Source organism: Pteropus vampyrus, unplaced genomic scaffold (assembly GCF_000151845.1).
Source record: "Pteropus vampyrus isolate Shadow unplaced genomic scaffold, Pvam_2.0 Scaffold2, whole genome shotgun sequence".
In the NCBI taxonomy this organism is placed as follows: Eukaryota; Metazoa; Chordata; class Mammalia; order Chiroptera; family Pteropodidae; genus Pteropus; species Pteropus vampyrus.
This window is the reverse complement of record NW_011888783.1, coordinates 24,377,010-24,390,814: the sequence shown is the minus strand read 5'-3', so window position 1 is coordinate 24,390,814 and position 13,805 is coordinate 24,377,010. Positions and strand designations below refer to the sequence as shown.

At 34.6% G+C, this 13,805-nt stretch overlaps 1 long non-coding RNA gene across 1 annotated transcript in view; it reads right to left on the bottom strand.

The window, feature by feature from the left end:
• Positions 1-13,535, bottom strand: part of LOC111738686 — a 44,486-nt gene extending 30,951 nt beyond the window's left edge. The window contains exon 1 of the long non-coding RNA XR_002779923.1: positions 12,462-13,535. This is a non-coding gene — a long non-coding RNA (uncharacterized LOC111738686). The remainder of the gene's footprint in view (positions 1-12,461) is intronic.
• Positions 13,536-13,805: the final 270 nt, after the last annotated feature.

The window sequence follows — 13,805 nt, the reverse complement described above, 5'->3', positions numbered from 1 at the left end:
TGGAGAGACCCATGCCATTGGTCTTCAGCCCTCTGCCGCTGCAAGACACAGAGTATAAAGGAAATTATCAGAAGGGAGAATCTACTTGCTTCCTTTTTTTGGAGGTGAAGGTGTAATAGGTTCTTATTATTCTATATTATGTAAAAAAACAAATAAGTGTAAAGGAATTATTTATATTTGGCTTCATATGATATTTTAACAATTAATCTAGCTATCAAAAATTATGTTTTCTTAAGGACCTAGAAAGGCACATGGTTAAAAATATAGACTGTCACACCAATCTTATGTCTTTCCTACAGTTCTTTTTAATAAGTAATCAACTATATACTTATCTGTATGTGGATCTATACAAATATGGTTGTCTACCAATGTCAAAACAGCAATTCATTTCTTACATATAATATTAAATGCTGTGATACTTAATTTTATGTCAACGTTGCTGGGCTATGTTGCCAAGTTTGTTTGGTCAAACACTGTCTACATGTTGCTGTGAAGTTATTTTTTACATGTAATTAACTTTTAAATCAGCAGATTTTGAGTTAATCAGATTACCGTCCTTAATGTGAGTGAGCCTCATCTACTCAATCGAAGGTTTAAGCGTGAACACTGAGATTTCCAGAGGAAGAAAGAAATCTCAAATTTTCTGTATAGAAACCCGCCTGTGTGTGTTCAAGACTACGACATTAACTCTTACCTTAGTCTCCAGCTTATTAGCCTGCCCTAAGAATTTTAGACTTGTCAGCTACAAAAATTGCATGGGCCAATTTCTTAAAATTAATATCTATTTAGACAGATAGATAGATAGATAGATAGATAGATAGATAGATAGATAGTCCCCAACATAAATTCAATATTGTAGTCAAGGCAAATTCTTCATTGTCCCCAAAGATACCAAGTTCATTAGTGTCTCTTTTTCTCCCCTGCTTTTCTCTCTTCCTTTTTAACTATAATAATCTTACTCTACTCTTATGCTTACCTAAGTCTTACCTGTTATTTAAAACCTATCCTATGTTTCATATTTGCCAAAGAATACCTAATATTGTCTTGAATACCTAATATTCTAGACTACAATGAATATCCCCTACTTAATATAGCATGTCATAAACTATTATAGATTCATGACATCATGAATTTTGGAAGTCATCAGGGATCATCCATTCCAACCATTATCAAAGGCATGAAATACCTTTACCACTTTCTCAACAAGTGGTCTTTCATTCTCTTCCTTCACTCCTCCAGCAATGAAGATTTCACCACCTCCTACCCCTTCTATTTTATAAATGGCTCTAAATCCTAGAAAAGTCTTTCTCTAAGTCATATTTATACATTGAGAGTAACATCCAAGAATCGAACTATTTTTGAGCATGATTTACAGTAAAATATGCCAATATAAAATCACCAAAATACTACATAAAAGTTATTATTCCCATGTAGATATCAAAGTAAATTTTGTCAAAAAGTGTTCATTGGAACATTCTTTGCTGTCAGAAATTTGTCTACACTCTGTTTAAATATTACATAATGTCTTTTAACTATACTGAAGTGTGGCTACAACAATATTCTCATATAGACGGACTTTTTAAAATTAATCATGTGCTGCTTTATATCTGCCCATGCCTTCATTGTTTTCCAAACTAAATTGTTGTCTCCTCTGGGTCAGATGCTGCCTTAGAGCTCTCCTGTTCTCTCTCTGCACTAAGATTAGTGCAAAGAACAACTTCTCTCAAATAATTGCTGAATTAAATTAAAAAAATGACTTCAGCAAGGAAAATGTACACAGAGGAAAATATTCCTAAGATCTTTTGTATAATCCAATTTTAAGATCAAAGTTGGAAAAATAGGGGAGATTTTTTTTAACTAGTTTTTTGTTTTGTCTTTTTTCCTTTAGGAAAAAAACTATCAATTAGTGGTGAAGTTCTTTACTTAAGAAAAAATGTACTCTTTCCCTTTTATTAACTGAAAAGATGTTTTGGGAAATAGATTGACAGATGTAGACAGCAATAAAAATATAGTACCAAAATCTTTAAATAAAATTATAAAAACTACATATAAATCTATCTATCTATCTATCTATCTATCTATATATATATATATATTTTTTTTTTTTTTCAAATTAAGCACCAGCTAGAACTGAATCCTTGGTCTCATCTGTGAGCTTTATATAGTAATTTCTTGCTATACTCCGCTTTACTGTACTTTCCTAAAAATAAATTGAATCTGGTGTTTCTACTTTTTAAAACATTGTATAATACTAATATTAGATCTGTTTGTTTGTTATTTGTTTTTACTCTTGCTTATGTATCCTTCTTGCTCAGAGAGATACTAAGGAAGTCATTCTTTGTATATCTTCACTCTATGATAATCTAACAAGGTAATTAGTGAAAAAAGGAAATATATAGAATATGTAGCAAATTGGTAAAACGAAGTAGGCTAGTTAAGAAATTATGTTAAAAGAATAAAGACATTAATTTAACTGTACTGGACAAGGAGAAGAATATTTAAAGAAATAATTGGCAAGGCGATTGACAAGATGACCTACTAGGTTATGGCTTCCATCTCTAATTTTAATTTACCAAGGAGGTTTTCATACTGCAATTAAAAAAATCCTCTGCTTGTCAAACATTTCTTTTTATGCATGTGTAGCTGGTATGTAAGTGTTTCTAAAATGTACATCAATAATCTTTCTGCCAATATAGCCAATCAAGTTTCATTCTTTAATAATCTCTTAGGAAACCACTACAGCTTCAGAAATGGAAAGGAGAGAGTAGAAGGAACACAAAAGTAACCAACCCCCAATTTTAATGTTTAAAAATTCATTTTTGTCATAATTTCAATGCTAAACTTCAATGTGTGCGCTTTTATTATATGAGGACCACCACAAAACTCTCCTGTAGGGGAGAACACTTATTCAACTTTATAAGTTTACATTTTCACAGAAAAAGAAAAAAAAGTATGTGGAAAAGTCTTGCCCAGATATGGAAAATGGTGGCCCTTAGTTTTTCAAAGGTATGTTGTAGTAGTTTTGCTTATGACTACCTCTTCTCAGAAACATTCATTTATAATGCATTATTTAGTAACATAAGCACTCTTTTTGTTTAGAAAATCCATTCTTTTAGAATTGTGCCTTTCAAACTGTTTAGTCTACTAGTATATCCAAACATTATTGTTAATCCTTTTATTAAATACTAAGAGAACCCATAATCCTCTTCCAATATTTTTTGTAAATTCTCAGTGGGGAGAAAAGCAATTACCCAGCATTCCCAAAGAAAAAAGTTAGTATAGTACCTCCCTGGTAAAATCCCAAGCACACGCGCACGCGAGTTCATGCACACACACGCAGACACACACACACACACACACGCACACACACACACACACACAAAGAGCAAATAGATTCCCCTAACCTTCCTGTTGGGACATACAAGCAGGCCTTGTATACTCTTTCGTTATTATTATTATTATTATTATCCTCAGAATGTGGAGATGTAAGCTGTAACCAGTCATTGCACCATCTTCAGACTTGTTAATCTGGTTTTGTGCACACTTGTTATCATTTACTATCTAGTTGTTCCTATATAACATGTATATATCTTTTCTAGTTAGTAATAAATGCTATGAAGCAGAAAATAAGCAGACAGAGGACAACAGCAGAGAGACTTTAGGTAGGACACTCATGCCTCCTTCCACATTCTCATTGGCCTGTGGTTGGTCATGGTAGAAACAGTGGCAATTCCTTTTGACTTTCCCTGCTGTACACTAGGTGAGTGATGACAACAAAGTAGTACTCCTCCTTTTCCCACTTCGGCAGGAGAAGAGCACTTTTGACTATCTGTCTAACTCCAGGTAAATGCCCTCAACAAAGAGGCTGTAGCCCACATTCCCATCCTGTGCCAATAGCACCTAAAGAGTAAAAATTCTTTTGACTTTCTCAGCCACCTTCCAGATTAAAGCCAGTAACACAACTAAATTCCCATAGCAGCAGCAGTAGCAGCAGTTGCAGCTCTGGAAGCCCTGAAACTCTTGGGTCTTGCAGTTTTGCCATGAAGCATGCTTAGTAGTGGGAAGCATTCAATAGCATGGGGAACCTACAAACCTAGCTTCCTAGTCCGAACACCAGGAAAGGGAAAGTTTAGGAAACAGAGAGTAGGTGTGGGATCACTGAGAAGAAGGAGCTGGAGAAAGGAACACTTTGAATCTATGAATTAAGTTCTGAGATTATTCTCAAGCTGAGCTATACATGAATGAAACCAATTGAGATCCACACAGCTAAGACTTAAGAACTAAACTACAGAGTAAACACAGGTGACACAGGTTCCAGACTGATCCCTTGGTGGTGTGTAATCAGGGAAGATCAGAATATCACTGCAAAGATTACGAAAACTATACTGACGTTGGAAGCGCAGCCCACAGGAAAAAAGGTCAGAACTTACAGTCTATCCCTAACTAGTTGACTGTGTGCAAAAAAAAAAAAAAAATGTCTTAAAGGATAGGAAGTATCAATAATAGAAATTTAGATACACAGGTACACAGGTTTGGGATGCCTATTAGACATGTAAAAAGAGGTATCACAAAGGCAGTTGGATATATGACTTTGGAGTTTAAGTAATAAATCAGGCCAAGGAAGTGAATATGATAATTATCAGCATACGAAAAGAATTTACAGCAAAAGGTACGCTCTCCTACCCTGTGATTACAAACAGAGAATATTCAGATCTAGGCCCTCTATTTTAGAGATTTCAGTTAGAGGGCAAAAATTCCAACTTTCTACTTGGACTGAATGTTTTTAAGATGTAAGAAAGTGGTCAATTAAAAATCACAACAGCAGTGATAATAATAATAGTAGAACATCCAAGATGCGAGGTATAAAACAATAACGTAATAGCACACAGTCTGTTTTCTTCACAAAGTGAACTCTTGATTGTTATAATAAACTCACGAATTAGCTTAAAATTTGTCTACAGCTTTTATCCACAAATCTCAGAAAGACTAATGATCATAAAGCACACAGCAATCACAATTACTACGTAAAGAAAATTGAGTTCAACACTTTTAAATGCATTATTTAATCACCATCACGGCTCTGTAAATAATTTCTATTTATCCAGATAACAAAATCAGATTCGTTGAGGTTAAGTGACTTGCCCAATGTCATATGTAAATTATATAATTAATGACAGAAATGAGTAGAAGGAGGGATTATAAAAAATGAAATGAAAGGAAAACTGAAACAAAAGGGTGAATATCTAGCATATTGAAGCAGGAAAGCACAGAGACTAAAATTTTTAAAAAGCGAGTAAATGTGAAGCTGACATTCCCTGATTTAGAATTACAGATTTTACAGAGTTACATGAAGTCTGGCTCCAGATAGAGAATCCCCCTCCCAGAAAAGCTGCGTAGAGGTGGTGTGATGGTGATATCAGCAGCAGTGGACAAGAAGAACAGTGGAGTATCTATATCTCCAGGTTCCCACGAGCTGGGTTGGAGCAAAGTTGGTTCTAGATGTTATAGAACCATATTAAGCATCAATTCCAAAGTGGAGAGTCCAAGAGTATTTTTCAAAAACCAAAAAGAGGAAGTAAAAAGCAACTTTCATGGAAATTACAGTAATCCTTTCTTATCCACAGTTTTGCTTTCTGGTTTACGTTTATAAGCCAGTTAGCATTGGCAACTAGGTTAACCCCTACTCTAGTTGTGTAAGAAACAAAAATGAAACTATTTTAAACAAAATGAATGTATTGGCTCACCTAACTGAAAAGTATATAGTATAGTTTCAGACACTGATAACAACAGCTGCTCAAATATTATCATCGAGACTAGATTTCTATCTACGTCTCTCGGCTCTGCCCTCTCCCATGTTGGTTTTATTCCCCAGCCAGTTCTCTCCCCAATTATTGCCCCCAGAAGTTTGATGCCTGCATCAGTAGTTCATGTAAAAAGTAATACTGTAATCCCTACTTATCTGCGGTTTTGCTTTAAAGGTTTCAATTACCCACAGTCAACTGTGGTCTGAAAATGTTAAGTAAAAAATTCCAGAAATAAACAATGTGTAAGTTTTCAATTGCCAGAAGTTCTGAGTAGTGTGATGAAATTTCACACTGTCCTGCTCCATTCTGTCCATCCCTTTGTCCAGTGTATACGCTCCCTGCCCTTTGGTCACTTAGTAGTCTCAGTTATCAGATCAACTGTTAAGGCATAACAGTGCTTGTGTTAAAATAACCCTTCTTTTACTTATTAACAACCCCAAAGCCATTCACATAACTTACATTGCAGTATACTGTTATCATTGTTCTATTTTACTATGTTATTGTTGTTAATTTCTTATTGTGCCTAATTTATAAATTAAACTTTACCATAGGTAAGTATGTACAAGAAAAGCATCGTAAATATGGGGTTCGGTACTATCTGCAGTTTTAGGCATCCACTAGGGATCTTGGAACACATGCCCTGTATATAAGAGGGGACTAGTGTAGTTAAAAGTAAGTAGTCATAAAATGGTGTTCTGAAGGTGTAACCTTAACTGATCTTCTGAGGCCTAGGGCGTAACCTGACCTAATAAACTTGCCTATCTTACCCATAGGCAAGTAAGAGCTGTTCTGGATGGAAAGCAGTAATAACCAGTGCCTGCAGGAGTATCAAATATTTGTAGGTTCTCAACAACTACTTGTTGAAAAAAGTAAATACATAAATGAGTGATTTAATAAATGACTGAATAAATAAGTAGTGGACTGTAAGTCCAAAGATCTGAGCTTCAAACTTATTGTAATCTCATAATGTATGAGTTATCTTGGGCTAATCACTAAACTTAATTTTGGAAAAAGTTAATCAAATAAATTATCAATCAAGAAAGAATCTGCTGACTAAGAAAGAGAACCCACAGGAGAAACAAATGAAAATTTGACTATGAAAATTTTAAGTTTAAATCAGTACTCAAACAAAATACATTGTACTTATTATTTGGATGGAACCCACTGAAAATAATATAAAGTGCTGGGTCATGGAAAGGTAAAGTTTGGGAGAAAATTCATGATTTTAGTAATAATCTCTTTCAGAAAGAAAAACATAATGCAAACTAATTAGAGCTGATTAAAGCTCCATAAATATATTTCATATTATGAATATCAGAATGCTTAAAAATGTAAACAGTAAAAACAGCAGTAGAAAAAGAAAAACAGGTTTTGCACATTTTTGTTTCCAAATTTTTTCTTTGCTTTTTCCCCTACAAAGTAAGTGAGGCATAAAATAATACTGTGATAAATTGCCTTATCTCAAAAAGTGTAATATAAAATATAATAAAGTAATATATACTGAGTGATCTCTCATGGTTACATTATACTTCTCATATTTAATTTATGTTTCCCCCACAACTTACTCTTTTTCAGCTGTTACCATTTATAATTTATCATATTTCTAATGAATTGAATCTCCTCAGTTATACATGGTTTCAGAAATGCTTGGGAACTATCTTGTTTTTTGCAGAAGTGGTTTTTGAAAAACAGTCAGAGATTCCTAAACATGCTTCTAATAAGTGCCTTGCACCCTCAGAGATGTCTCCTGAGCTGTTGTCCAAGTTAACACTGAGAAAAAGGATTTAATGATCTCTCCCTTGAGATTTTTCTGTTGGTTCCCAGGAATGAAGAAAGTCTACAATAATCCCTTTATTAAATGCTTGTGACATGCTTTGTTATATATTAAGAAAAGACAATTTTTCACAATTCATACTCTTTTCTATCTGCAACAATTCTTATAAGAAAAAGAGAAGGATTTCATTGTGCATTTTATTGTTATAAATACTTGTTTTTTATACAGACTCATAAACATATAGAATCCAAGCCTGCTCCTTCCACTATTCAAATACACTAGATTTCACTTCCTCTAGGGAAGATCTTCCTTGGACTAAACTGTATAGAATTAGAGTCTTACAAAGACGACAAATACAGCAATTTGTCATAATATTTTTTTCCTAAAATTCTTTGATCTCCATTACATACATTATTTTATATTTGTACCCAAATTAGTGTTCTCAATATTAAATTGTAAAGATGAGAAAGACAAGAATTTATGTCAACATAGTATATATAAAATGCAGCAGACCATGGGAATGGAAGTGATTAATCAGGGTTTCAATATAATGCTGTGACCCTCGGGAGGCTTGAGAATGAATCTCATTCTCTTGCACAAGCATACTATGTGGCTTTAGCCAAGTCCCCTGCTCAACCAAGCTTCCAGATCATGAAACAAAAGTCTATGAACTTTATGTAAATATCATCTATGAACCTGTGAGTTGTTCACTGAGAAAGACATGCATAGTGTCAATTAAATTTATTTGGTTTGCAAACAAAAGAAACCGACTGGCTAGCTTACAGAGAAATGAAATTTATCAGAAGGATATTGTACAGCCCACGGAAACTGTACGACAGAGGGACAACCAGGTCCCCAAAAAGGGTAAGAATAGGAGCATCTCTCAGGTTCCAAGTAATAGGAAATAAATACCAATTTCTTCAAGTAGCTGACGGTTTTTTCTATCTTTGTAACATTTTAACTCAAAATGCATTTTGCCAAAAGAAAGAGTTCCATGGGTCTAACTTAGCTTGTCATAAGTTAGAAGATATCAAGCCCCTTGATTTAAAGTTTTCCAGACTGACTTATAATGGTAAACAGTACTTATGCCAAAGAACAAAGATAAATTAAAATCTATTATTTATTATAATTGATTAGATTAATTAAAATTGGATTATCTCAAGTTGAATCCAGAAGAGTTGATTTTAAAAAACAAAGGAAACAGAGCATAGAACATTTAGTTGATCATATAGTATATCATAGCATTTAGATTTTTTTTAATGTGGGCACATTTTTAATGGAATTTAGGATTAATATTACAAATGCAACTCTTTTCCAAGTAGTAGAAAATAACTGAACACTGGTCAAGAGAAATGATGATTCCATAGAAATTAGGTTCAAGTATACACTTGGGTTTTGCCAAGTACTGAAAAATAGCCAGAGGAAATGTTTAGATTTACTAGATTTGCTGGATTTTTTCAAACAATTGAGAAGACTTGTGTGCTGTTTGCTGCAAAAAAGAGCCAACTTTAACTGTGATGGCATTTAATGTTATTTTATCTAACAAGGTTTTCCTTCTCCAAACCACGTCAAAATTCTACCACCAGAGAACCATTTCTTTGTTATAAGTTTTGTCTCTCTCTCTCATTCATGTGTTCATTTGTTTGTTAACACACAAATGCCCTGATAGATATAACACTTTATATCAGGAAAGCATTAATGTTAAGTGCTGTTTGAATGTCTTTCTTCCTCATAGAAAGAAGCATGGACTTCTGGGATGTGGCAATTAGAAACTAACCAGAAGTGCTAAAGAGGCTCAGAGAAGGAAAGCACTGGAAACAGAGTGGCTGGCTGCCTGAGGCCCATTCTACTCGAAGCTCCAGCTCTCTGGCTGCCTCCACTCAACGGTCACTCCTAAAATCCTTAGTGGTTGATTAACTTGAAAAACTATTTCTACGTTTATTTGACATAAAAGCTACAGCCCTTGATTTTTGCATAAAATCTTCTCCTAAATTATCTAAATTTCTAGTTTGCTTTTGCTTGAAATGTAGACCAAATATTTCATAGAACTAGTTCACCAAGACCTGTTGTTATATATGTGGCTCACTTGACAAACTGTGAGCTTTCCCATCTCTCGATTACATCAGTGCCTCTTTAGTTCACTTCAAATTATTGATTTTATTATAACAAGTTACAAATTCAAACAAAATACTCTTTTTTTCAGTATATTGTGGTACCCTCCAGTGCTTTAACAGTATACATCAGTAACCATTTTTCAAAATTTTCACCTTATATCTATCGCAAACCTCAAGTTTCATTGCTTTGCGATACTCTGTAAAATACAACTTAACATTATGGAATAGCCTGAAATTTCTTATAGCAGAATTTTCTTTGGGTCACTGAATTTAATTGAAAGATTGTAACAGGCTTACACTTAATTGCAGAGCATGCTTATGACTGTCTTTGTCACACTTAGACATCTTAAGAGTGAACAAAATAGTCAACTCCTTATTTGTTTGCATGATGTTTTAAGTCTCGTTTTATTTTCCACACTTGATCAACTGATTATTTGTCTTTATTCTATCAGATTAATAACGAATATTTTATATTTTAAGTACGTATAATTCACAGTAAAAATGAAAACGTTCTAATACAGAAAAAAATGAAAAGAACCTCTAAATAGTATTCTCAGGAGCAGAATAAAGATATCAGGGTATATATAGTATTAAAGTTTAGCCTGGCAGTCATAACATGCACTGTTCAGATCATTATAGTAAAACAGTGACACCAAAGTGAAATATCAGATTTAAAACCAAAGCTAAGAAAAATAAAAAGAAGCATGGAGCAACAGTTGTAAAATTAATTTTAACATAACTTTTAACTTGGAATGGGAGCATAACCATTTACGGATGGAGCATTCCATACAGAATTGTCCCAGGCCTGAGAGGCAATGCATTACCTATCCTGGTTTACTTCCATCTGCCTCTCACTTACCTAGATTTTGATTTCAGACTCAAGTTTTCTCTTTCTGCACAGTACACTTTTATGACAGTAGAGGGCACTTTGAATTTAGACAAAACCCAAGAAATCTGTGAATCCATTCAGGGAGCTTTTGTTTGACTATAAAGAAATCAAATGCAATTTTAGTGTACATTTTAAATGATGTACATTTTTTAAATACGTGGTAAGAAAGTTTGTTTCTATTATGTGACATCAATTTCTTATTTTATAAAAATACTATATGAAATTCATGCAATATTACTGTGTCTAGAAAAGATCAGTGATACAATACCATAACAAGTAAATTATGATCAATTCATAAATGAATAGACTTTTGATTTTTCTCTAGTGAAGAGCCAACGAAGAACAAAACCCCTTGTACACGTTAACTGACATGTCAAAAATCCTAAATCACACAAATATAAAATGTCTAAAATAAAACCAGAGACATAAAAATTTAGTTTATTGAGCTCACTACAGATGTATAAATGCTTCATCCTTCTTTCTCTTTTGAATTTCTACTTTAAAAATATGCTTAATAAAATGTAAGTTTTCATGTATTCTCACATCTTTTTATAAAAATCTTTAATTTCACATTGAAAATCATATTAAAATAATCTGATCGTCAATTATCTTAATTGCCTTTAAGAAAATTCTTTCAAACTATTTGTAAAATGCTACATCATTTTTTAGAACTTTATGTAAAATAACTTATCTAAATGTAGTATAGTTGTTTTTCTATTACAAATAAATATCTTGATGACACTCATTTGTGACAAATGTAATCTTACTTGTAATTATTCCACTTCTTTTCAAATAACCAAAATATAAAATGTAATGCATTTTAAAATTTCAAAATAGACAAATTACTTCATCTGCATACTTTTGTCATCATATCAAATAAATTACCTCTTTTAATCTAAGGCACTGTTTTTTCACTCTAAATAAATTTCATTTCCCCATTCATTTGAAACAAATTACCATATGTATACAAGTTGAAATTTTGTAGTTTGGCGCCTACTTAAGACTAATTGTGAGTCTGGGAGCCTCCAATTTTGCCCTTAAGGAGCTTATACTTAAAAACACAAATTAAACCTGTTTAATTCCCTAGCTTGTGAACAATGTGCCTAAAAATCTTCAATGGTTAGATTCTCAGGTATATAAAAAAATACATAATTACATGACAGAGTTAAAGCTCATATATGTGAAATTTTGTAAACTTTTAGGCAGAATTTAATGGTCATAAGGGGTACACTTAATGAAGGCAAGCAGGATAGCTATAAATGCCATGCCCAAAAATGTACAATTAGTTTTACTGGACTATTAGAGGAGAGAAATCTATACTAAAAATCAATTTCTTGATTTTTTTTTTTTTGGTTATCTAAATAAGAAAAATAAAGTTGAATGCTTCCACTCACCCTGACTTCCAAAAACATGAGAAAAATAATACAAAGATGTGTCTCACATATAACCTTGCCCTCTGTAATTTTCATAAACGAAAAGCAAGTAAACAGCAATTGTCACTACTCTAAATGCACTGCAGCGCTCAGTGATATTTATCTTAACTCTTTCTCTCTTTTATTATTGCCGGTAAACTATGTATTTGCCACTAACACTGTGTGAATAGATTTGAAAAAGTAAGTGTAACAGGCTCAAATGGACAGTGCCTATTATCTCTTCCCTTTTCTCTCTTGCCCTTTTATGGCCTATAACTTCATTCAATCTGTAGCTACATTTATGTTCTTTTTACATCAAAAAGGGTCATAATGTTGTCTCTGATAATACTGAAATTGCCTAATTTGTTCATCTTCTTTCAACGCCTTGGAGCTGGTCACCCTCTCAAGTTATGCCTAGGTTTATCCCCAGCAACTTCGAAAATTAAGTTCCTGTTTAGTCACTCTCACCAACAAAGTGCCTTAGGGTTTGATGAGCCGGCCGGTAGATAAGATGCCGCAGAGGCCTGGGTTTAAATGGCTCAGGAAACGCACTGCTGAAGCTGCAGGGACACCCACTAGAACAAGCCCGAGTGTCATTCGCGTGCATCACGGAAAAAGAAAACCGGCTTTGCCAATCCCCAAAGCAAGGGCAGGAGCTGCCGGTCAGCTGACGCTGAGAAGCCCAGAGTGAAAGAATGAGAAGAATGTGCTTGCTCAGAAGATGGGAGGATAGGGACTCCCCACTCTGACCCCTGGTGCAGGCGGCATGGGGGAGAAGCGGGCCTCCCCAGCTGTTGCCACTCGGGTTGTCACCGCGGCGGCCGCTGCCAGCAACCGCGCCGCCGGGACGATGTTTGTCGGTGCTGGGCGGGCCACTGCAGCTGCTTCTGCCTTCACTGTTGCCCTGAACCCTTCTGTTTCTTCCCTGATTTTAACATCAGCTTTCTTTCTTTCTTCTTCTACTTCTTTTTTTTTTTTTTCTGACAATAACCTCTTACAAAAAGCAGAAAATAGCCTCCACATTTGCCAGCGAGTAGAGGCGCAGGGAGAGGATGGTAGTGTGGGAGCAGTCAAGGCTTCTAACAAAGCTTGGGTCCTGGGGCCCCTCTGTCTTTCTCCCCGTTCTGGTTAGCATTTTCCTTCCTACGGCAGCAATGTTTTGTCAGCCTTGGGCTGGTAACTAACTCCAGGCGTAGCCCCCTCCTCCTTTGTGACTTTCAAGGATGCTTCACCCCTCACCCCCTCCAACAAGGAGAAAAATACCAAAGGTATAAAAGAGATGTAAATTCACCAAGATAAATTCATCTTTTGCAATCCAAATTTTACTGGGATTCACATAAGAGAAAACATCTTTTCAAGTACTGGGACAATAAAATAAAATTTAAATGGAGGAATGTAGCAGGTTGGGGAGCAATTAACTGCTAATTTGGAAAAGCACTTCTTGAGGATTTTCCTGACCTGCCCATTCACGTTACTTCCCTTTCTAAGATCCTCTTCCCCTTTCAAGGCTAAAAACTGGGTATGATTCAGCTCATAAAAATATGTCACAGCAATTGGAATTTACCCTTTGACCTTCTACTCCCTTACCACCACCTCGCCTGCACACATACACACACACACACACACACACACACACACACACACACACACACACACAAACGCACACTGCAATTCACTAGCTAGCTCCGTTTTCACAAAACAGATGGCTGTGTCGCTGGTGAAAACTGCCTTTTTCACAAGATAAAACTTCGAAGATCCTATGATAGGACCTATTTAAAAAAGAGCTCAAAGCCACATTTTCTATGCTGCATA